Here is a 25754-nt window from a genome sequence, read left to right as displayed (position 1 = left end):
ATGAACTTCCTGAACAGCTGAGGCACTACCACTCTCCTAGTGGCACCAGGTTTGGGGTCTCTGGCTTCAGTGTACAGGAGTCCATCTTCCCAATAGACCCTATGCGTTCCATTTTTCTTGCCTTTGGACTCTTCAGCAGCTTGCTGCCTAAGGCCTTCAAGAGAGGGACAGGTTTCTTGTCCCTTACACAGCTCCTCCCTTGAGGGTCCCCCTGGGCCTAAGAGCTCAACCTGGTAAGGTTCAAGCTCCAAAGGCTCAGTTCCCTCAGAGGGCAGAACTTCTTCCTGAGAAGAGAGGTTCCCTTTCTTTTGCTGTGTTGCAGTTGGTTTCCCAACTGACTTTCCTGTTCTCTTGGTAGGCTGGGCCATTTTTCCAAACTCCAGCTCTACTTTTTCACCCTGTGCCTTGCACTGTGCTCTTGTTTTCACACACACCAGTTCAGGGATACCCAGCATTGCTGCATGGGTTTTTAGTTCTACCTCAGCCCATGCTGAGGACTCCAGGTCATTTCCAAGCAGACAGTCCACTGGGATATTTGAGGAGACCACCACCTGTTTCAGGCCATTGACCCCTCCCCATTCTAAAGTAACCATTGCCATGGGATGTACTTTTCTCTGATTGTCAGCGTTGGTGACTGTGTAAGTTTTTCCAGTCAGGTATTGGCCAGGGGAAACCAGTTTCTCTGTCACCATGGTGACACTGGCACCTGTATCCCTCAGGCCCTCTATTCTAGTCCCATTAATTAAGAGTTGCTGTCTGTATTTTTGCATGTTAGGCGGCCAGACAGCTAGTGTGGCTAAATCCACCCCACCCTCAGAAACTAGAGTAGCTTCAGTGTGGACCCTGATTTGCTCTGGGCACACTGTTGATCCCACTTGGAGACTAGCCATACCAGTGTTACCTGGATGGGAGTTTGGAGTGGAACCTTTCTTGGGACAGGCCTTGTCTCCAGTTTGGTGTCCATGCTGTTTACAGCTATGACACCAGGCCTTTTTGGGATCAAAGTTTTTACCCTTGTACCCATTGTTTTGTGAAGAGGCTCTGGGCCCACCCTCCTGTGCAGGTTTTTGGGGGCCTGTAGAAGACTCTTTACTATTTTTAGTTTTGGTTGTCTCATCACCCTTCCCCTGGGGAGTCTTTGTGACCCCTTTCTTTTGGTCACCCCCTGTTGAAGTCTTGGACACCCTTGTCTTGACCCAATGGTCCGCCTTCTTTCCCAATTCTTGGGGAGAAATTGGTCCTAGGTCTACCAGATGCTGATGCAGTTTATCATTGAAACAATTACTTAACAGGTGTTCTTTCACAAATAAATTGTACAGCCCATCATAATTACTTACACCACTGCCTTGAATCCAACCATCTAGTGTTTTCACTGAGTAGTCAACAAAGTCAACCCAGGTCTGGCTCGAGGATTTTTGAGCCCCCCTGAATCTAATCCTATACTCCTCAGTGGAGAATCCAAAGCCCTCAATCAGGGTACCCTTCATGAGGTCATAAGATTCTGCATCTTGTCCAGAGAGTGTGAGGAGTCTATCCCTACACTTTCCTGTGAACATTTCCCAAAGGAGAGCACCCCAGTGAGATCTGTTCACTTTTCTGGTTACACAAGCCCTCTCAAAAGCTGTGAACCATTTGGTGATGTCATCACCATCTTCATATTTAGTTACAATCCCTTTAGGGATTTTCAACATGTCAGGAGAATCTCTGACCCTATTTATGTTGCTGCCACCATTGATGGGTCCTAGGCCCATCTCTTGTCTTTCCCTCTCTATGGCTAGGATCTGTCTTTCCAAAGCCAATCTTTTGGCCATCCTGGCTAACTGGATGTCCTCTTCACTGGGGCTATCCTCAGTGATTTCAGAGGTGTTGGTCTCTCCTGTGAGGGAACCAGCATCTCTGACTATTATTTTTGGAGTCAGGGTTTGAGGGACCCTGTTCTCCTTAGATAGGACTGGTAGGGGGGAATTGTCCTCCAAGTCACTATCCTCTTCCTCTGAGTTGCCACCCTCAGAGGGGTTGGCCTTTTCAAACTCTGCCAAAAGCTCCTGGAGCTGTATTTTGGTAGGTTTGGGGCCCATTGTTATTTTCTTTATTTTACAGAGTGACCTTAGCTCCCTCATCTTAAGATGGAGGTAAGGTGTGGTGTCGAGTTCCACCACAGTCACATCTGTGCTAGACATTTTGCTTCTAAAAGTTGGAATACTTTTTAAGAATCTACAACTGGTTCTAGAATCTAATTCAAACTTTTACAAACTTTTAAACTCTAAAAGAAATGCTAAACAGGATCTAACACAAGGCCCTAGCAGGTCTTTTAAGAATTTAGAAAACTTTTCAAATTGCAAAAATCAATTTCTAATGACAATTTTGGAATTTGTCGTGTGATCAGGTATTGGCTGAGTAGTCCAGCAAATGCAAAGTCTTGTACCCCACCGCTGATCCACCAATGTAGGAAGTTGGCTCTGTATGTGCTATTTCAAAGTAAGGAATAGCATGCACAGAGTCCAAGGGTTCCCCTTAGAGGTAAAATAGTGGTAAAAATAGATAATACTAATGCTCTATTTTGTGGTAGTGTGGTCGAGCAGTAGGCTTATCCAAGGAGTAGTGTTAAGCATTTGTTGTACATACACATAGACAATAAATGAGGTACACACACTCAGAGACAAATCCAGCCAATAGGTTTTGTATAGAAAAATATCTTTTCTTAGTTTATTTTAAGAACCACAGGTTCAAATTCTACATGTAATATCTCATTCGAAAGGTATTGCAGGTAAGTACTTTAGGAACTTCAAATCATCAAAATTGCATGTATACTTTTCAAGTTATTCACAAATAGCTGTTTTAAAAGTGGACACAGTGCAATTTTCACAGTTCCTAGGGGAGGTAAGTATTTGTTAGGTTAACCAGGTAAGTAAGACACTTACAGGGCTTAGTTCTTGGTCCAAGGTAGCCCACCGTTGGGGGTTCAGAGCAACCCCAAAGTCACCACACCAGCAGCTCAGGGCCGGTCAGGTGCAGAGTTCAAAGCGGTGCCCAAAACACATAGGCTAGAATGGAGAGAAGGGGGTGCCCCGGTTCCGTTCTGCTTGCAGGTAAATACCCGCGTCTTCGGAGGGCAGACCAGGGGGTTTTGTAGGGCACCGGAGGGGACACAAGCCCACACAGAAATTTCACCCTCAGCAGCGCGGGGGCGGCCGGGTGCAGTGTAGAAACAAGCGTCGGGTTTGTAATGGAAGTCAATGGGAGATCTAGGGATCTCTTCAGCGCTGCAGGCAGGCAAGGGGGGGGTTCCTCGGGGAAACCTCCACTTGGTCAAGGGAGAGGGACTCCTGGGGGTCACTCCTCCAGTGAAAGTCCGGTCCTTCAGGTCCTGGGGGCTGCGGGTGCAGGGTCTCTCCCAGGCGTCGGGACTTTAGGTTCAAAGAGTCGCGGTCAGGGGAAGCCTCGGGATTCCCTCTGCAGGCGGCGCTGTGGGGGTTCAGGGGGGACAGGTTTTGGTACTCACAGTATCAGAGTAGTCCTGGGGTCCCTCCTGAGGTGTTGGATCGCCACCAGCCGAGTCGGGGTCGCCGGGTGCAGTGTTGCAAGTCTCACGCTTCTTGCGGGGAGCTTGCAGGGTTCTTTAAAGCTGCTGGAAACAAAGTTGCAGCTTTTCTTGGAGCAGGTCCGCTGTCCTCGGGAGTTTCTTGTCTTTTCGAAGCCGGGGCAGTCCTCAGAGGATGTCGAGGTCGCTGGTCCCGTTGGAAGGCGTCGCTGGAGCAGGATCTTTGGAAGGCAGGAGACAGGCCGGTGAGTTTCTGGAGCCAAGGCAGTTGTCGTCTTCTGATCTTCCGCTGCAGGGGTTTTCAGCTGGGCAGTCCTTCTTCTTGTAGTTGCAGGAATCTAATTTTCTAGGGTTCAGGGTAGCCCTTAAATACTAAATTTAAGGGCGTGTTTAGGTCTGGGGGGTTAGTAGCCAATGGCTACTAGCCCTGAGGGTGGGTACACCCTCTTTGTGCCTCCTCCCAAGGGGAGGGGGTCACAATCCTAACCCTATTGGGGGAATCCTCCATCTGCAAGATGGAGGATTTCTAAAAGTTAGAGTCACTTCAGCTCAGGACACCTTAGGGGCTGTCCTGACTGGCCAGTGACTCCTCCTTGTTTTTCTCATTATTTTCTCCGGCCTTGCCGCCAAAAGTGGGGCCTGGCCGGAGGGGGCGGGCAACTCCACTAGCTGGAGTGTCCTGCTGGGTTGGCACAAAGGAGGTGAGCCTTTGAGGCTCACCGCCAGGTGTGACAATTCCTGCCTGGGGGAGGTGTTAGCATCTCCACCCAGTGCAGGCTTTGTTACTGGCCTCAGAGTGACAAAGGCACTCTCCCCATGGGGCCAGCAACATGTCTCGGTTTGTGGCAGGCTGCTAAAACTAGTCAGCCTACACAGATAGTCGGTTAAGTTTCAGGGGGCACCTCTAAGGTGCCCTCTGGGGTGTATTTTACAATAAAATGTACACTGGCATCAGTGTGCATTTATTGTGCTGAGAAGTTTGATACCAAACTTCCCAGTTTTCAGTGTAGCCATTATGGTGCTGTGGAGTTCGTGTTTGACAGACTCCCAGACCATATACTCTTATGGCTACCCTGCACTTACAATGTCTAAGGTTTTGTTTAGACACTGTAGGGGTACCATGCTCATGCACTGGTACCCTCACCTATGGTATAGTGCACCCTGCCTTAGGGCTGTAAGGCCTGCTAGAGGGGTGGCTTACCTATACTGCATAGGCAGTGAGAGGCTGGCATGGCACCCTGAGGGGAGTGCCATGTCGACTTACTCGTTTTGTCCTCACTAGCACACACAAGCTGGCAAGCAGTGTGTCTGTGCTGAGTGAGAGGTCTCCAGGGTGGCATAAGACATGCTGCAGCCCTTAGAGACCTTCCTTGGCATCAGGGCCCTTGGTACTAGAAGTGCCAGTTACAAGGGACTTATCTGGATGCCAGGGTCTGCCAATTGTGGATACAAAAGTACAGGTTAGGGAAAGAACACTGGTGCTGGGGCCTGGTTAGCAGGCCTCAGCACACTTTCAATTGTAAACATAGCATCAGCAAAGGCAAAAAGTCAGGGGGCAACCATGCCAAGGAGGCATTTCCTTACAATGTTGTATGCTGTGTGCAATGCATGTACCAAGTGCATGTATGCTAGTTCAGACACCATATACTATACATGGATTTGGCCAGTATAGTTGATGTTGTGTCCAGGATGTGCATCCAAAAAATGGTGCACTGGTGGCAACGTGTGCTGCAAGGACTTTGCAAATGTTGTACATTGTGTTTGAGTCCAAACACAAAGATGACAGTAAGGGTGCAGGATGGCAATATGTTGTTCACAAAACATGTTACTACTCTGTGTGCCACACGTAGCACACAGTAACCCAGGTCATTCTAGGATTAATAACCATTTGAATAGGTTCCTAAGATTAGCAGGACAGTGGTCAACATACCTCACTTGAAAATGCAGATGAATGGCCCATCCATGTGATGTAATTTCCCATACTCTGTGTTGTATTTAGCACCATTGCCAACCCATGTTATCCTCATAGATTTTACATGTGTGTTTGACTTGAGGGATGTCCGTACAACATTGTCATAAAACATGCCATTACTCAAAACATCTTCACATAGTGCTGGTCCTGATAGTGTACATGATGGCATGCAAACAGCTTCACACAATGAACAACATTAGCCAGTGCTATTCCAAGATGCATGTGCAGATACGATGTAGGGCATGCATGCACCCACATATGAGATGGCTGGGCTGAGTGCTGTTGTGCAGCATGCTGACCAGAATTTTGGACACATATACAGGCAATGGGCAGCATAATGGGAAACATCAAGTTACTCTGAAACTATGCATGAAGTCATGGCACAGCCTACCATGTTGTGACCCGAGTGTATATGGGAGTAGTTTCATGCATCTCTGTGTGACATGAGTGAGTGATCCACCCTCCATTCTCACATATGATACTTGTCATATGTATTTTTCATGTAGCAGTGAGTCCAGACATCTGTCCTTTCCATTTCAGACACAAACTGTTGAGACTACATGTAACTTGCAGTCCTTGCTCAGATGAGTTTGGTACATGCCAATGGATCTAAGGGCAAGGGCATATGCAGAAGGGGCATTGATGAGCAATCTAACATGATGAGTGTGACCTACCATGGTCCCATAACTGATGTTTATGATGAGCATAGTCAGTGGTGACATAGTACTTTGAAGATGTTCCAAGAAGGTTGAATGGTATTGTGCAAGCTAGCCTTGATGCCTTGGACATGAGCAAGATGAAGGTAATCATTGTTGCGCAGATGTGTGTTAAACTTGCCCTTCAAGATGTCATTGTGATTTGTGTTGGCCAACGTGTGATGTCTGCAGATGGTGTTTACATTGCATGCTTGTTGTTCATTTGCCTAATATACATTTGGATCACATGTCTTGTTCATGGTATCAGCCAACATGACCCCATCCCAGAAGTGGGACTTTGAGAAGCGGAGGAACGCTACCACCACATCCGTCAGGTACAGAAGAGCTTCAGGAGGATGGGTTGGCAATATGAAAGGAAGCAAGCATCGGGGTCCTGGAGGGACTTTCCACAAGGGGAAAAACCCAAGGGACCATCCACCTCCAGCACCCACAGGATCAGTTAGCAACTCGAGCCGCAGACAAGGCTAAGTCTGCAGGTGCTGGACCATCAACATCAGCTGGCACAACGAGCACCCTGTCAATGTTCCAGGCTGTACCTTTAGTCGTTGGACCAGACTTTGGGCAGGCAATGAGAACAGAGATAGCGTACTTGAAATTTCAAATTGCAAGACTATAACATATTAGACCAAATGCTGGTTTTGCTTAGAGGAGTGACTAGGTGCTGAGGATGACAATGTCCTTCACATGCATCATTTGTTTGTCACATGAATGTTGAACTGTTGCTACCGTCCTTACTCAGTGTATCAGCATCACACAATGCAACAGGTTCCAAGTGTTACTTGTTCAGAAACACATTCAACACAAAGGATATAGTAAGTGATTTTATTTACATGTGCAAATGTACATAATGTACTGATGTACATTTTCACAGGACAATTACCCCACTGGATATATTAAGCCATTGGATGTCCAGACAGAGTCCAGGGGGGGAACATGTCATGGGACATGTAGGGGAGAGGAGTGCTTCAGTGAGGAGGTGACCATATTGCCATTAGGGAAGATTAGCCATAATGACAGTCCATATATGTGAGAGGTCAACAGTGAGAGATTCCAATTGAGGATGGTGCCAGGTGTTTTTACACTGGCATGATCTTTGGCGCAGAGGAAAGGAGTAAGGGGCCATGCCCTACAGAGAAAAGGTACAGGGCAGGTTTGCTGGTGAAAGATGTTCCTTCAACTTCTTCATAATTCTGATGTATATGGTGTCTCCTGTGACTGGGGAAGGTGCTGAAGGAGAGGGAGGCACACACACATCAGGGGCTGAAAATGTGGATGCCGTGTGCACAGCAGCTCTCATCTTTGGGAACACGAGGCAGCATAGCAGCAAGGAAGTCCTTCATGGTCTACCACACTGCAGCAGCGTCACAGCGAAGGGCACCCAAGGTGGTGATGAGATAGTCCTGCTTCCACTCCATGGACTCCAGGACATTTTGAATTACCCCCAACCTGTTGGCAACTTTGCTGGTGGCACTTGGGCTGGGCATTTTGTCGTGCCTCAGCCTCATAACACCAGGGGTGTTAGGAAGGGACTGCTGGAGTCCAAGGAGTGGAGAGTCAGTGTCTTGTATGGAAGGCGAGTTGTCCTCATTTGTACTGAGGCACCTTAGGACTGCCTCTAGGGTACCAGCCAAAGTCTCCAACCCCATGTGCACCATATCAGCCAGCTCATGCTGGACTCCTACCTCACTTTTGTGGAATGTAAGTTGTGGGTCCTGGGAGTCCAGGGCTGAGGTTGAGCTGGCAAGTTGTGCATGTTGGCTGTTGGGGGGATCATCTGGAGACCCCGCAATGCTGTCTGTCCTCCCCAGGACCAGAAATTATGTCTGTATGGCACCCAGGATTTCCTGGATGGTGTTCGGATGTATGGTTTGCAGCTAGTCACCCACATCATCAGAAAATTCAAGGACAGGCATCTGGCTAAGAACTATGGGATGAGAAGCCTCTGCAATGAGATGGAAATACCTTAACGTCGATCTGTGGTAGCTGCTGACATGAGTCATCAGGTTGATAATCATGGAGCCTGGTTTACATGTTGCATGCTGCATATCCGCATATCACTGACCTCATTTTAGAGCCCCTAGCAGCACACAGCTGCACCAGAGCGTAATTTTTTGGAACCCTCAGGTTGCAGAGTATGCCAGACCACATTTACAAGTCCATTCAAAGCCAGCTTTGTGGCCTTTTATGAGCTTATCAACATGGCCCCATTTCATGCATTCCACTGCGTGTCTGTGGCATTCCATGGGTGTGCTTGGGATGTTCCCACGCAACACCCATGGAAGCGTACAGAATCTGTCACATTGCCAGATTTTCAATTTTGGGAATATGTCCGATTGCTATGCTACCACACTTGTCGTGTGAGTGTGATGCAAGCAGGAGAAATGTCCACATTCCTCCTCCTTGACCACTCTTGCTATGTGTGCCATATCATGCAGCCCACATAGGTAGATGGAAACATATTTTATGTTTGTGTCTGTGCATGAAGGTGTCATCCCACCAACACAGGCATCCTAGCACATTGGGTGCCTGCATTGTAGAGCTTAGCGATTTTGTGTTTCATCTTTGTGTATTACATGATACGGCACACATAGCAAGAGAGGACAAGGAGGAGGAATGTGGACAGTTCTCCTCATTATATCACACCACACATGGGGTGGCATAGAAATCTGAAACATTCCCAAAATTGAAAATGGGGGAAGGCATCAGATTGATACGGGTGGCACTGTAGTGTTGCGACAAATGGATGCAAATGTTTGCAACATATTTTTTGATCTTTTAATGTGTGTTGCATTCAGCAGCACAAATTGGAAGTGGTAGATGACCTTTCTGATTGTTCATGTTGCAGGATGTGTCCCTTCCTGCACATGTTCTATCATGCCTGCAACCATGGTGCAGGTGTGCCTGCATTGACACATGGAAGTAAATTGTGTGCCAGCGCAGAGTTAAAGGAAAAAAATGCCCCATATCTTGTGTGTACATTGCGTTTGTGCTATTTCCCAGTGCTGCAGGGAGGCATAGCCCATCACTTGCTGTCCCAACCTGCGCATCAAGCCTCATACATGATGCCCAAAGGAAGTTAAACGTACACAGATGCTACAGTTGACACAGAAAAGGGAGTGGGGTGATGGATGTGGACTGGTCTCTGCATATAGTGGGAAGTCAGTGCACATTACATGTGTTTGGTGTTTACCAATTAGTGCCCACATGTAACCCTTTAGCATGCATACAGTGCACTTTATTTCTAGGACCTTGGTGCCTCACGCTTAGGGTATTTGTTAGTTACCACACTGCCCCCCCACTGTGACTTACTCTGTGGTTATTGTTCGTTGTATGCTGCACTGACCTGTCCCTGGATTCCTGCCACCAACACCTTAGGGATGACAGCTGCCACCAGCACCTCAGCTCATCTAGCTCCTCCTGGGGTGCTGTTCTTCCAGCTCTGGTCTGCTATGCTGCCTTGTGGTTGCTGGACAGTTTCTTCTTTGTTCTGCGCTTGCAATCATGCCAGTGCTTTTTACAATTAATGACGGTCCTCTTGACCTCTGCCACACTGTTGACTTTATTCACAATGGACTGCCATATGTCCTCTTTCCTCCCTAATGACAATTTTGAGGTGATGAAGACCTGGTTTTGATGCTCCATCACCTCAGTGACCAGGATCTAGTTCTCTTTCTCACTAAACCTGCACTTCCTCTTCCCCTTCTCCTGGGAGTCCGTCTGGACATCCTGGCTGGTATTGGGGTCATTGTGGTCTTCCTGGGGTCTTTGGTGTTCTGGATTCTAAATTTTTCCTGCAATCTCTCCTGTTTTTTGTGTGTTTGCTTTGTGTTTCAAGGGCTTTTTTACGCTTTTAGGCGCAATAGTGACGCTAGCCATGTGGCTAGTCAGGCTAAGGTCACTTTTGCTGCACTAGCGCCATTATTTTTGCATCATGGCGAAAGGCTAGCGTCATTTTTTTATGCTTGCCTGTTCCCTGTTGTAAATACGGTACATACACGGTGGTAAAAACTTACTTAAAGAGGCGTTAAATGTTTTCGCAGTTCTGAATCATTTCTTGTAAATGAGGCCTATAGTTTTATAAGGATTTGTTTTTTGCTGGTAAGAGCCTACAGAAAGATGGGTGAGTGGTTGTTTACCTCAAAGGATGAAAGACAACAGATTTCAGTCACTATATGAGACTGAGGGCCAGATGCAGGAAAATGCCAATTTGCAACTTGCAAATTGCGAGTCCCTGCGACTCGCAATTTGCAAGTCGCAAATTGGTATGCAGAACGGTGTCTCAGACACCGTCTGCGACTCGCTATGGGGTCGCAATGACCCACCTCATTAATATTCATGAGGTGGGTCGCAAATTGCGGCCCCATAGCGAGTCTAGGCACTCGCAAACATGGAGGCCTGCGGTCGTCAGCAGACCTCCATGTTCGTGACTGCTTTACCAATAAAGCAGTTTTTTTTTTTTTAAGTGTAGCCCGTTTTCCTTAAAGGAAAACGGGCTGCACTTAAAAAAAAAAACGAAACCTTTAGTTTCGGTATTTTTTCAGGGCTGGCCCTGAAGAAAATGTTTTGGGTCCATTCACAAACTGGAAGGGGCCCCATGGGGACCCCTTCCAATTTGCGAGTGGGTTACCATCCACTTGAAGTGAATGGTAACTGCGATACCCTTTGCGACCGCTTATGCGGTCGCAAATAGTATTGCATTCCACTCCGAATCGCAAATAGGAAGGGAACACCCCTTCCTATTTGTGATTCTGAAATGCATATTGCGAGTCGGTCCCGACTCGCAATATGCATTTCTGCATAGCAAAGAGGCATTTGCGCCTCGCAAACGGCGATTTTCGCCGTTTGCGACGCGCAAATCCTTTGCTACATCTGGCCCTGAGTTCCAAGAATACATGTTGCTGTTTTGTCCCCACATTAAGATTAATATCAGCCCCTACACAATGATGGAAATAGTCCTTTCTGTACTGTGCATGTATCACCAATCCAAGTATAATCTGCAAATTATGGGAGTGTAATAATTAAACCTCTGTAATGAAGTCACCAATTTCATTTTATAACCTTTGGCCCTCATTATGACATTGGCGGTAAGTACCGCTTACCGCCATGCTGACTGCCGCCAACATACCGCCGTCGCAGCAAATTACCGCTACCCATATTATGACACACACATAGCAATCCGTCACTTTACAGCCACACACACAAGTCCGCCAGCCCAAAGGTCAGTGATAAACTGGCGGTAGCACAACCCACACTGTTACGCCAACAGAACCACACCCACAGCATTATGACCCATGAATCACTGCAACGGACATTCAATGGCACTAAACCATTGACGATACATACTGCTGCGCTCAAAATACACACACACACATACAAAACAACATTACATTGGACAATTTGAATAACACACACCTGACACCCATACACATACCACACCCACAAACCCACACCACTATAAAACACCCACCCACACTATCCATAACCCTTTACAACTAAAAACAATTGCCACAAGAGAGATGGCAAGACCCCAGACGAGACCACTGCCACACACCACCATCACCTATACACAAACCACGCACCTTACATCATACACCCCAACACATCAACCCACACACCCTCACCCACACCACTCACACTACACCCATGGCAACACAACGACACCCCAGATTCTCAGAGGAGATAAGGGTCATGGTGGAGGAAATCATCCGGGTAGAGCCACAGCTATTCGGATCACAGGTGCAGCAGACATCCATTGCAAGGAAGATGGAGCTATGGTGGAGACTCGTGGACCGGGTCAACGCCGTGGGACAGCACCCCAGAACAAGGGATGACATCAGGAAGAGGTGGAATGACCTACGGAGGAAGGTGCGTTCTACAGCAGCAAGACACCAACTAGCTGTACAGAGGACTGGCGGTGGACCCCCACCCCCTCCCCCACAACTAACATGGGAGGAGCAAGTCTTGGGAATCATGCATCCAGATGGCCTGGCAGAAGTAGGAGGAGGACTGGACTCTGGTAAGTCAACCCTATACTACTATCACCCCCTACCTGCATGCCATCACAAGCCCCCACCCTTACCCTCACTCCCATCACTCCACCATCTCACACACACCCCACCATCACAACCCACCCCTCACAATACCAAGCCCTGCATGTAACACCAATGCACGGACCCCCATCACAGACCTGCATGGACACCCATCACTAAAGCATGCACACTAGAGAGAATCACCTAGCCCACCAAATAACTACTCACACAAGGCAAAGCTGCCAGGGTAACAACCACCATAGAGGGCAACACACCCATGCACCAGATGTCACACGCAGAAACAATAACACTGCATTTACATCCCCACAGGTCCCCCACCCAAATTCACCGGTGAGAAGGTGCCAGCAACATCCAGGGCCCCCTTCCCCCCAGAAGAGGCCCACAGTGATGACAGCAGCTCTGGACGCCTGGATCTGGATGACCAACCTGGCCCATCAGGGACCTCCGGACAGTCGGTTACCCAGGCACAGTCCCATACTACCACAGAGCCTCCCCCCTCAGGAAACACCAGCACAGTACCCACCAAGCGGGCCCATACCTCTGTCCCCAGGAAACGTCAATCAGCAGTGTGTCCACTACTACAGGAACCCCAGGCCACCCCACAAACACAGGATGATGAGGGACCTGGGGTCAGTGGCAGTGGGCACACGGTTCAGGGGACAGAGGCACAGGGCAACAGGGAAGCTGGGAAGACTGCTGTGCGACAGGGGGAGGACAGGCCCAGGGAACCAACTTTCCAGGAGGCACTCACCAAGATCCTGGGAGCATGCCACCATTCCCATGAGACGATGGGCCAGTTACTGGACAAGTTGCAGGAGACCCAGCGGCAGCAGGAGGGACAGTACCTGGGGATCAGGGAGGACTTGAAGGACATAAACACCACCCTGGTCACCTTTGCAGGGGTGCTGGCAGTCATGGCCAATATCATGAGGGAGGCAATGGCACACCACCGGGCCCCTGACACTAGCCAAACCGATGAACAGCCTTCCACCTCCGCTGCCACTAGTGGACAGGCGGCCCCACCACAGGACCAACAGGCCGCCAGCACCCCTCCCGCTGCAGAAGGAGAACCACCCCGCAAATGGTCCCTGTGATCCAGGCAGAAGCCAGAGTCAATTGCCAAGACCCCCGCCAGGAAAAAAGACTCTCCTGATTGTCACCCTTGTGTCCCACCCAGTCACCCTGTCCACCTTGAACTGCCATTGCTCCACTTCCTATGCCCCCTTGGACAATGCACCTGTGATCCACATAGACTGGACTCTATCCTATACATTCCTCCACCATCATTCCAGCCCATTGCACACCCCCCTCTACTTATTGGCACTTAAATAAACACCATTTGAATAAATACAAGTATGGAGTCTGTCAAATGATTGAACTATGTATTCATTTAACAAGCTTTAAACACTGCAATACAACTGTACAGTAATGTATACATAGGAATGACCTATAGTTGGCTGCAGTCAACACACCAGGAGCGATAGTGGGCCACAATTATCTGGAAATAGATATGACAAAGTGTACCGTAAGTGGCCATAGAAGTGGGAAAATAAGCCTGCCAGTGTCAATGTCAAACACAAAATTGTCAATTAAAAGTGAAGTTACACTGTCTTACATGTGTGTCATTAGAAGTATTGTCATATTATTGCACTTCTGTTGTCCTCATCCTCATCCTCTGCCTCCTCATCTTCACTGTCCACAGGGTCCACTGCTGCAACACGCCCATCTCCAGCCCCATCCTCCTGCAGAAAAGGCACCTGGTGACGTAAGGCAAGGTTGTGCGGCATACAGCATGCCACGATGATCTGGCACACCATCTTGGTTGAGTAGTACAGGGATCCACCTGTTAGGTGGAGGCAATGAAACGTGGCCTTCAGGAGGCCGAATGTCCTCTCTATGATTCTTCTTGTTCGCCCATGTGCCTCATTGTAATGTTCCTCTGCCCTTGTCCTGGCATTATTCACAGGGGTCAGAAGCCATGAGAGGTTGGGGTAACTAGAGTCACCTGCAAATGTCGAGGGACAACCATTAGATACACACTAACCCTTAGGGCCCACACCATAACCATACACGAACACCTACTGGGTGGGAACCAGGGCTCACCTATGAGCAACACCCGGTGCCTCTGGAGTTGAGCCATCACATATGGTATGCTGCTATTCCTCAGGATAAAGGCATCATGCACAGACCAAGGATACTTTGCATTGACATGGGAAATGTACTGGTCCGCCAGGCACACTATCTGCACATTCATGGAGTTAAAGCTTGTAAGGAAATGCCTCCTTGGCATGGTTGCCCCCTGACTTTTTGCCTTTGCTGATGCTATGTTTACAATTGAAAGTGTGCTGAGGCCTGCTAACCAGGCCCCAGCACCAGTGTTCTTTCCCTAACCTGTACTTTTGTATCCACAATTGGCAGACCCTGGCATCCAGATAAGTCCCTTGTAACTGGTACTTCTAGTACCAAGGGCCCTGATGCCAAGGAAGGTCTCTAAGGGATGCAGCATGTCTTATGCCACCCTGGAGACCTCTCACTCAGCACAGACACACTGCTTGCCAGCTTGTGTGTGCTAGTGAGGACCAAACGAGTAAGTCGACATGGCACTCCCCTCAGGGTGCCATGCCAGCCTCTCACTGCCTATGCAGTATAGGTAAGACACCCCTCTAGCAGGCCTTACAGCCCTAAGGCAGGGTGCACTATACCATAGGTGAGGGTACCAGTGCATGAGCATGGTACCCCTACAGTGTCTAAACAAAACCTTAGACATTGTAAGTGCAGGGTAGCCATAAGAGTATATGGTCTGGGAGTCTGTCAAACACGAACTCCACAGCACCATAATGGCTGCACTGAAAACTGGGAAGTTTGGTATCAAACTTCTCAGCACAATAAATGCACACTGATGCCAGTGTACATTTTATTGTAAAATACACCACAGAGGGCACCTTAGAGGTGCCCCCTGAAACTTAACCGACTGTCTGTGTAGGCTGACTAGTTCCAGCAGCCTGCCACACCAGAGACATGTTGCTGGCCCCATGGGGAGAGTGCCTTTGTCACTCTGAGGCCAGTAACAAAGCCTGCACTGGGTGGAGATGCTAACACCTCCCCCAGGCAGGAGCTGTGACACCTGGCGGTGAGCCTCAAAGGCTCACCCCTTTGTCACAGCCCAGCAGGGCACTCCAGCTTAGTGGAGTTGCCCGCCCCCTCCGGCCACGGCCCCCACTTTTGGCGGCAAGGCTGGAGGGAACAAAGAAAGCAACAAGGAGGAGTCACTGGCCAGTCAGGACAGCCCCTAAGGTGTCCTGAGCTGAGGTGACTCTGACTTTTAGAAATCCTCCATCTTGCAGATGGAGGATTCCCCCAATAGGGTTAGGATTGTGACCCCCTCCCCTTGGGAGGAGGCACAAAGAGGGTGTACCCACCCTCAGGGCTAGTAGCCATTGGCTACTAACCCCCCAGACCTAAACACGCCCTTAAATTTAGTATTTAAGGGCTACCCTGAACCCTAGAAAATTAGATTCCTGCAACTACAAGAAGAAGGACTGCCTAGCTGAAAAACCCCTGCAGAGGAAGACCAGAAGACGACAACTGCCTTGGCTCCAGAAACTCACCGGCCTGTCTCCTGCCTTCCAAAGATCCTGCTCCAGCGACGCCTTCCAAAGGGACCAGCGACCTCGACATCCTCTGAGGACTGCCCCTGCTTCGAAAAGACAAGAAACTCCCGAGGACAGCGGACCTGCTCCAAGAAAGGCTGCAACTTTGTTTCCAGCAGCTTTAAAGAACCCTGCAAGCTCCCCGCAAAAGGCGTGAGACTTGCAACACTGCACCCGGCGACCCCGACTCGGCTGGTGGCGATCCAACACCTCAGGAGGGACCCCAGGACTACTCTAAGACTGTGAGTACAAAAACCTGTCCCCCCTGAGTCCCCACAGCGCCGCCTGCAGAGGGAATCCCGAGGCTTCCCCTGACCGCGACTCTTTGAAACCAAAGTCCCGACACCTGGGAGAGACCCTGCACCCGCAGCCCCCAGGACCTGAAGGACCGGACTTTCACTGGAGGAGTGACCCCCAGGAGTCCCTCTCCCTTGCCCAAGTGGAGGTTTCCCCGAGGAACCCCCCCCTTGCCTGCCTGCAGCGCTGAAGAGATCCCTAGATCTCCCATTGACTTCCATTACAAACCCGACGCTTGTTTCTACACTGCACCCGGCCGCCCCCGCGCTGCTGAGGGTGAAATTTCTGTGTGGACTTGTGTCCCCCCCCCGGTGCCCTACAAAACCCCCCTGGTCTGCCCTCCGAAGACGCGGGTACTTACCTGCAAGCAGACCGGAACCGGGGCACCCCCCTTCTCTCCATTCTAGCCTATGTGTTTTGGGCACCACTTTGGACTCTGCACCTGACCGGCCCTGAGCTGCTGGTGTGGTGACTTTGGGGTTGCTCTGAACCCCCAACGGTGGGCTACCTTGGACCAAGAACTGAACCCTGTAAGTGTCTTACTTACCTGGTAAAACTAACAAATACTTACCTCCCCTAGGAACTGTGAAAATTGCACTAAGTGTCCACTTTTAAAACAGCTATTTGTGAATAACTTGAAAAGTATACATGCAATTTTGATGATTTGAAGTTCCTAAAGTACTTACCTGCAATACCTTTCGAATGAGCTATTACATGTAGAATTTGAACCTGTGGTTCTTAAAATAAACTAAGAAAAGATATTTTTCTATACAAAAACCTATTGGCTGGATTTGTTTCTGAGTGTGTGTACCTCATTTATTGTCTATGTGTATGTACAACAAATGCTTAACACTACTCCTTGGATAAGCCTACTGCTCGACCACACTACCACAAAATAGAGCATTAGTATTATCTATTTTTACCACTATTTTACCTCTAAGGGGAACCCTTGGACTCTGTGCATGCTATTCCTTACTTTGAAATAGCACATACAGAGCCAACTTCCTACATTGGTGGATCAGCGGTGGGATACAAGACTTTGCATTTGCTGGACTACTCAGCCAATACCTGATCACACGACAAATTCCAAAATTGTCATTAGAAATTGATTTTTGCAATTTGAAAAGTTTTCTAAATTCTTAAAAGACCTGCTAGGGCCTTGTGTTAGATCCTGTTTAGCATTTCTTTTAGAGTTTAAAAGTTTGTAAAAGTTTGAATTAGATTCTAGAACCAGTTTTAGTTTCTTAAAAAGTATTCCAACTTTTAGAAGCATAATGTCTAGCACAGATGTGAATGTGGTGGAACTCGACACCACACCTTACCTCCATCTACAGATGAGAGAGCTAAGGTCACTCTGTAAACTAAAGAAAATAGCAATGGGCCCCAAACCTACCAAAGTACAGCTCCAGGAGCTTTTGGCAGAGTTTGAAAAGGCCAACCCCTCTGAGGATGGCAACTCAGAGGATGAAGATAGTGACTTGGAGGGAAATTCCCCCCCTCCAGTCCTACTTAGGGAGAGCAGGGCTTCTCAAGCCCTGACTCCACAAATAATAGTCAGAGATGCTGGTTCCCTCACAGGAGGGACCAACAACTCTGAAATCACTGAGGATAACTCCAGTGAAGAGGACATCCAGTTAGCCAGGATGGCCAAAAGATTGGCTTTGGAAAGACAGATCCTAGCCATAGAGAGGGAAAGACAAGAGATGGGCCTAGGACCCATCAATGGTGGCAGCAACATAAATAGGGTCAGAGATTCTCCTGACATGTTGAAAATCCCCAAAGGGATTGTAACTAAATATGAAGATGGTGATGACATCACCAAATGGTTCACAGCTTTTGAGAGGGCTTGTGTAACCAGAAAAGTGAACAGATCTCACTGGGGTGCTCTCCTTTGGGAAATGTTCACAGGAAAGTGTAGGGATAGACTCCTCACACTCTCTGGACAAGATGCAGAATCTTATGACCTCATGAAGGGTACCCTGATTGAGGGCTTTGGATTCTCCACTGAGGAGTACAGGATTAGGTTCAGGGGGGCTCAAAAATCCTCGAGCCAGACCTGGGTTGACTTTGTTGACTACTCAGTGAAAACACTAGATGGTTGGATTCAAGGCAGTGGTGTAAGTAATTATGATGGGCTGTACAATTTATTTGTGAAAGAACACCTGTTAAGTAATTGTTTCAATGATAAACTGCATCAGCATCTGGTAGACCTAGGACCAATTTCTCCCCAAGAATTGGGAAAGAAGGCGGACCATTGGGTCAAGACAAGGGTGTCCAAGACTTCAACAGGGGGTGACCAAAAGAAAGGGGTCACGAAGACTCCCCAGCAGAAGGGTGATGAGACAACCAAAACTAAAAATAGTAAAGAGTCTTCCACAGGCCCCCAAAAACCTGCACAGGAGGGTGGGCCCAGAGCCTCTTCACAAAACAATGGGTACAAGGGTAAAAACTTTGATCCCAAAAAGGCCTGGTGTCATAGCTGTAAACAGCATGGACACCAAACTGGAGACAAGGCCTGTCCCAAGAAAGGTTCCACTCCAAACTCCCATCCAGGTAACACTGGTATGGCTAGTCTCCAAGTGGGATCAACAGTGTGCCCAGAGCAAATCAGGGTCCACACTGAAGCTACTCTAGTTTCTGAGGGTGGGGTGGATTTAGCCACACTAGCTGTCTGGCCGCCTAACATGCAAAAATACAGACAGCAACTCTTAATTAATGGGACTAGAATAGAGGGCCTGAGGGATACAGGTGCCAGTGTCACCATGGTGACAGAGAAACTGGTTTCCCCTGGCCAATACCTGACTGGAAAAACTTACACAGTCACCAACGCTGACAATCAGAGAAAAGTACATCCCATGGCAATGGTTACTTTAGAATGGGGAGGGGTCAATGGCCTGAAGCAGGTGGTGGTCTCCTCAAATATCCCAGTGGACTGTCTGCTTGGAAATGACCTGGAGTCCTCAGCATGGGCTGAGGTAGAGCTAAAAACCCATGCAGCAATGCTGGGTATCCCTGAACTGGTGTGTGTGAAAACAAGAGCACAATGCAAGGCACAGGGTGAAAAAGTAGAGCTGGAGTCTGGAAAAATGGCCCAACCTACCAAGAGAACAGGAAAGTCAGTTGGGAAACCAACTGCAACACAGCAAAAGAAAGGGAACCTCTCTTCTCAGGAAGAAGTTCTGCCCTCTGAGGGAACTGAGCCTTTGGAGCTTGAACCTTATCAGGTTGAGCTCTTAGGCCCAGGGGGACCCTCAAGGGAGGAGCTGTGTAAGGGACAAGAAACCTGTCCCTCTCTTGAAGGCCTTAGGCAGCAAGCTGCTGAAGAGTCCAAAGGCAAGAAAAATGGAACACATAGGGTCTATTGGGAAGATGGGCTCCTGTACACTGAGGCCAGAGACCCCAAACCTGGTGCCACTAGGAGAGTGGTAGTGCCTCAGCTGTTCAGAGAGTTCATCCTAACATTGGCCCATGACATTCCCCTTGCTGGACATTTGGGACAAACCAAGACGTGGGAGAGGTTAGTCAACCACTTCTACTGGCCCAATATGTCCAACATGGTTAAGGAGTTTTGCCTCTCCTGCCCCACCTGTCAAGCCAGTGGTAAGACAGGTGGGCATCCAAAGGCCCCCCTCATTCCACTTCCTGTGGTGGGGGTGCCCTTTGAAAGAGTGGGTGTGGACATAGTTGGTCCACTGGAACCTCCCACAGCCTCAGGAAATATGTATATCCTGGTAGTAGTGGATCATGCTACCAGGTATCCTGAAGCTATTCCCCTTAGGTCGACTACTGCCCCTGCAGTAGCCAAGGCCCTCATTGGTATCTTTACCAGAGTGGGTTTCCCTAAGGAGGTGGTGTCTGACAGAGGTACCAACTTCATGTCAGCATACCTAAAGCACATGTGGAATGAGTGTGGAGTGACTTATAAATTCACTACACCTTACCATCCACAAACTAATGGCTTAGTTGAGAGATTCAACAAGACATTAAAGGGCATGATCATGGGGCTCCCAGAAAAACTCAAAAGGAGATGGGATGTCCTCCTGCCATGTCTGCTTTTCGCTTACAGGGAGGTACCACAGAAGGGAGTAGGGTTCTCACCCTTTGAACTTCTGTTTGGTCATCCTGTAAGGGGACCACTTGCCCTTGTTAAAGAAGGCTGGGAGAGACCTCTCCATGAGCCTAAACAGGACATAGTGGACTATGTACTTGGCCTTCGCTCTAGAATGGCAGAGTACATGGAAAAGGCAACCAAAAACCTTGAGGCCAGCCAACAACTCCAGAAGTTTTGGTATGACCAAAAGGCTGCACTGGTTGAGTTCCAACCAGGGCAGAAGGTCTGGGTTCTGGAGCCTGTGGCTCCCAGGGCACTCCAGGACAAATGGAGTGGCCCTTACCCAGTGCTAGAGAGGAAGAGTCAGGTCACCTACCTGGTGGACCTGGGCACAAGCAGGAGCCCCAAGAGGGTGATCCATGTGAACCGCCTTAAGCTCTTCCATGACAGGGCTGATGTGAATCTGTTAATGGTAACAGATGAGGATCAGGAGGCAGAGAGTGAACCTCTCCCTGATCTTCTGTCATCAGACCCAAAAGATGGCACAGTAGATGGAGTGATCTACTCAGACACCCTCTCTGGCCAACAGCAGGCTGATTGTAGGAGAGTCCTACAACAGTTTCCTGAGCTTTTCTCCCTAACCCCTGGTCAGACACACCTGTGTACCCATGATGTGGACACAGGAGACAGCATGCCTGTCAAGAACAAAATCTTCAGACAGTCTGACCATGTTAAGGAAAGCATCAAGATGGAAGTCCACAAGATGCTGGAATTGGGAGTGATTGAGCGCTCTGACAGCCCCTGGGCTAGCCCAGTGGTCTTAGTCCCCAAACCTCACACCAAAGATGGAAAGAAAGAGATGAGGTTTTGTGTGGACTACAGAGGGCTCAACTCTGTCACCAAGACAGATGCCCATCCAATTCCAAGAGCTGATGAGCTCATTGATAAATTAGGTGCTGCCAAATTTCTAAGTACCTTTGACTTAACAGCAGGGTACTGGCAAATAAAAATGGCACCTGGAGCAAAAGAAAAGACAGCATTCTCCACACCTGATGGGCATTATCAGTTTACTGTTATGCCCTTTGGTTTAAAGAATGCCCCTGCCACCTTCCAAAGGTTGGTGAATCAAGTCCTTGCTGGCTTGGAGTCCTTTAGCACAGCTTATCTTGATGATATTGCTGTCTTTAGCTCCACCTGGCAGGATCACCTGGTCCACCTGAAGAAGGTTTTGAAGGCTCTGCAATCTGCAGGCCTCTCTATCAAGGCATCCAAATGCCAGATAGGGCAGGGAACTGTGGTTTACTTGGGCCACCTTGTAGGTGGAGGCCAAGTTCAGCCACTCCAACCCAAGATCCAGACCATTCTGGACTGGGTAGCTCCAAAAACCCAGACTCAAGTCAGGGCATTCCTTGGCTTGACTGGGTACTACAGGAGGTTTGTGAAGGGATATGGATCCATTGTGACAGCCCTCACTGAGCTCACCTCCAAGAAAATGCCCAAGAAAGTGAACTGGACTGTGGACTGCCAACAGGCCTTTGACACCCTGAAACAAGCAATGTGCTCAGCACCAGTTCTCAAAGCTCCAGATTATTCTAAGCAGTTCATTGTGCAGACTGATGCCTCTGAACATGGGATAGGGGCAGTTTTGTCCCAAACAAATGATGATGGCCTTGACCAGCCTGTTGCTTTCATTAGCAGGAGGTTACTCCCCAGGGAGCAGCGTTGGAGTGCCATTGAGAGGGAGGCCTTTGCTGTGGTTTGGTCCCTGAAGAAGCTGAGACCATACCTCTTTGGGACTCACTTCCTAGTTCAAACTGACCACAGACCTCTCAAATGGCTGATGCAAATGAAAGGTGAAAATCCTAAACTGTTGAGGTGGTCCATCTCCCTACAGGGAATGGACTTTATAGTGGAACACAGACCTGGGACTGCCCATGCCAATGCAGATGGCCTTTCCAGGTTCTTCCACTTAGAAAATGAAGACTCTCTTGGGAAAGGTTAGTCTCATCCTCTTTCGTTTGGGGGGGGGTTGTGTAAGGAAATGCCTCCTTGGCATGGTTGCCCCCTGACTTTTTGCCTTTGCTGATGCTATGTTTACAATTGAAAGTGTGCTGAGGCCTGCTAACCAGGCCCCAGCACCAGTGTTCTTTCCCTAACCTGTACTTTTGTATCCACAATTGGCAGACCCTGGCATCCAGATAAGTCCCTTGTAACTGGTACTTCTAGTACCAAGGGCCCTGATGCCAAGGAAGGTCTCTAAGGGATGCAGCATGTCTTATGCCACCCTGGAGACCTCTCACTCAGCACAGACACACTGCTTGCCAGCTTGTGTGTGCTAGTGAGGACCAAACGAGTAAGTCGACATGGCACTCCCCTCAGGGTGCCATGCCAGCCTCTCACTGCCTATGCAGTATAGGTAAGACACCCCTCTAGCAGGCCTTACAGCCCTAAGGCAGGGTGCACTATACCATAGGTGAGGGTACCAGTGCATGAGCATGGTACCCCTACAGTGTCTAAACAAAACCTTAGACATTGTAAGTGCAGGGTAGCCATAAGAGTATATGGTCTGGGAGTCTGTCAAACACGAACTCCACAGCACCATAATGGCTGCACTGAAAACTGGGAAGTTTGGTATCAAACTTCTCAGCACAATAAATGCACACTGATGCCAGTGTACATTTTATTGTAAAATACACCACAGAGGGCACCTTAGAGGTGCCCCCTGAAACTTAACCGACTGTCTGTGTAGGCTGACTAGTTCCAGCAGCCTGCCACACCAGAGACATGTTGCTGGCCCCATGGGGAGAGTGCCTTTGTCACTCTGAGGCCAGTAACAAAGCCTGCACTGGGTGGAGATGCTAACACCTCCCCCAGGCAGGAGCTGTGACACCTGGCGGTGAGCCTCAAAGGCTCACCCCTTTGTCACAGCCCAGCAGGGCACTCCAGCTTAGTGGAGTTGCCCGCCCCCTCCGGCCACGGCCCCCACTTTTGGCGGCAAGGCTGGAGGGAACAAAGAAAGCAACAAGGAGGAGTCACTGGCCAGTCAGGACAGCCCCTAAGGTGTCCTGAGCTGAGGTGACTCTGACTTTTAGAAATCCTCCATCTTGCAGATGGAGGATTCCCCCAATAGGGTTAGGATTGTGACCCCCTCCCCTTGGGAGGAGGCACAAAGAGGGTGTACCCACCCTCAGGGCTAGTAGCCATTGGCTACTAACCCCCCAGACCTAAACACGCCCTTAAATTTAGTATTTAAGGGCTACCCTGAACCCTAGAAAATTAGATTCCTGCAACTACAAGAAGAAGGACTGCCTAGCTGAAAAACCCCTGCAGAGGAAGACCAGAAGACGACAACTGCCTTGGCTCCAGAAACTCACCGGCCTGTCTCCTGCCTTCCAAAGATCCTGCTCCAGCGACGCCTTCCAAAGGGACCAGCGACCTCGACATCCTCTGAGGACTGCCCCTGCTTCGAAAAGACAAGAAACTCCCGAGGACAGCGGACCTGCTCCAAGAAAGGCTGCAACTTTGTTTCCAGCAGCTTTAAAGAACCCTGCAAGCTCCCCGCAAAAGGCGTGAGACTTGCAACACTGCACCCGGCGACCCCGACTCGGCTGGTGGCGATCCAACACCTCAGGAGGGACCCCAGGACTACTCTAAGACTGTGAGTACAAAAACCTGTCCCCCCTGAGTCCCCACAGCGCCGCCTGCAGAGGGAATCCCGAGGCTTCCCCTGACCGCGACTCTTTGAAACCAAAGTCCCGACACCTGGGAGAGACCCTGCACCCGCAGCCCCCAGGACCTGAAGGACCGGACTTTCACTGGAGGAGTGACCCCCAGGAGTCCCTCTCCCTTGCCCAAGTGGAGGTTTCCCCGAGGAACCCCCCCCTTGCCTGCCTGCAGCGCTGAAGAGATCCCTAGATCTCCCATTGACTTCCATTACAAACCCGACGCTTGTTTCTACACTGCACCCGGCCGCCCCCGCGCTGCTGAGGGTGAAATTTCTGTGTGGACTTGTGTCCCCCCCCCGGTGCCCTACAAAACCCCCCTGGTCTGCCCTCCGAAGACGCGGGTACTTACCTGCAAGCAGACCGGAACCGGGGCACCCCCCTTCTCTCCATTCTAGCCTATGTGTTTTGGGCACCACTTTGGACTCTGCACCTGACCGGCCCTGAGCTGCTGGTGTGGTGACTTTGGGGTTGCTCTGAACCCCCAACGGTGGGCTACCTTGGACCAAGAACTGAACCCTGTAAGTGTCTTACTTACCTGGTAAAACTAACAAATACTTACCTCCCCTAGGAACTGTGAAAATTGCACTAAGTGTCCACTTTTAAAACAGCTATTTGTGAATAACTTGAAAAGTATACATGCAATTTTGATGATTTGAAGTTCCTAAAGTACTTACCTGCAATACCTTTCGAATGAGCTATTACATGTAGAATTTGAACCTGTGGTTCTTAAAATAAACTAAGAAAAGATATTTTTCTATACAAAAACCTATTGGCTGGATTTGTTTCTGAGTGTGTGTACCTCATTTATTGTCTATGTGTATGTACAACAAATGCTTAACACTACTCCTTGGATAAGCCTACTGCTCGACCACACTACCACAAAATAGAGCATTAGTATTATCTATTTTTACCACTATTTTACCTCTAAGGGGAACCCTTGGACTCTGTGCATGCTATTCCTTACTTTGAAATAGCACATACAGAGCCAACTTCCTACAAAGCTCTTTTGATTTCTGTACACCTGTTCATTTCTCTGGGGGGCGAGGGACAAATGCAATATGTGTACCAACAATAGCCCCAATAATGTTGGGGATATGTTCCATTGCATAGAAATCAGCTTTCACTGTGGCCAAATCCTCCACCTGGGGGAAAACGATGTAGCTGCGCATGTGTTTAATCAGGGCAGACAACTCTCTGGTTAGCACTATTGAGAACATTGGCTGAGACATTCCTGCTGCCAAGCCCACTGTCACTTGGAAGGAGCCAGTTGCCAGGAAATGGAGCACAGAAAGGACTTGCACAAGAGGGGGGATCCTGGTGGGCTGACGGATAGCAGATATCAGGTGAGGCTCCAATTGGGCACACAGCTCTGTGATTGTCACCCTGTCTAGTCTATAGGTGAGGATAATGTGCCTGTCCTCCATTGTTGCCAAGTCCACCAGGGGCCTGTACATGGCGGGATGTCTTCATCTCCTATTCATCCGCAGCGGTGGCAATCTAGGGGGCAAAACGGTGAGTAGCTGGTCAGTATTCCATATTTACAAACACTACACTGCATTGCATGTTGTGACTGTAACAGTATATTGTTGGATATGCCCAAATGGTGCCTTTGTGTACTGTGACACAGTTATGTGCCATGGCCTGCTCCCCCCTGAAATGGCATCCACCTGTCCAGTATGGAGGGACATGTGGAAATGAGGTAATTCCGCTGACGTTGTGCGCCATTGCGGGAGGCGGTCGTGAACCGCCGCG

The sequence above is a fragment of the Pleurodeles waltl genome, chromosome 5, assembly GCF_031143425.1.
Source record: "Pleurodeles waltl isolate 20211129_DDA chromosome 5, aPleWal1.hap1.20221129, whole genome shotgun sequence".
Lineage (NCBI taxonomy): Eukaryota > Metazoa > Chordata > Amphibia > Caudata > Salamandridae > Pleurodeles > Pleurodeles waltl.
This window is presented reverse-complemented; position numbering follows the sequence as displayed.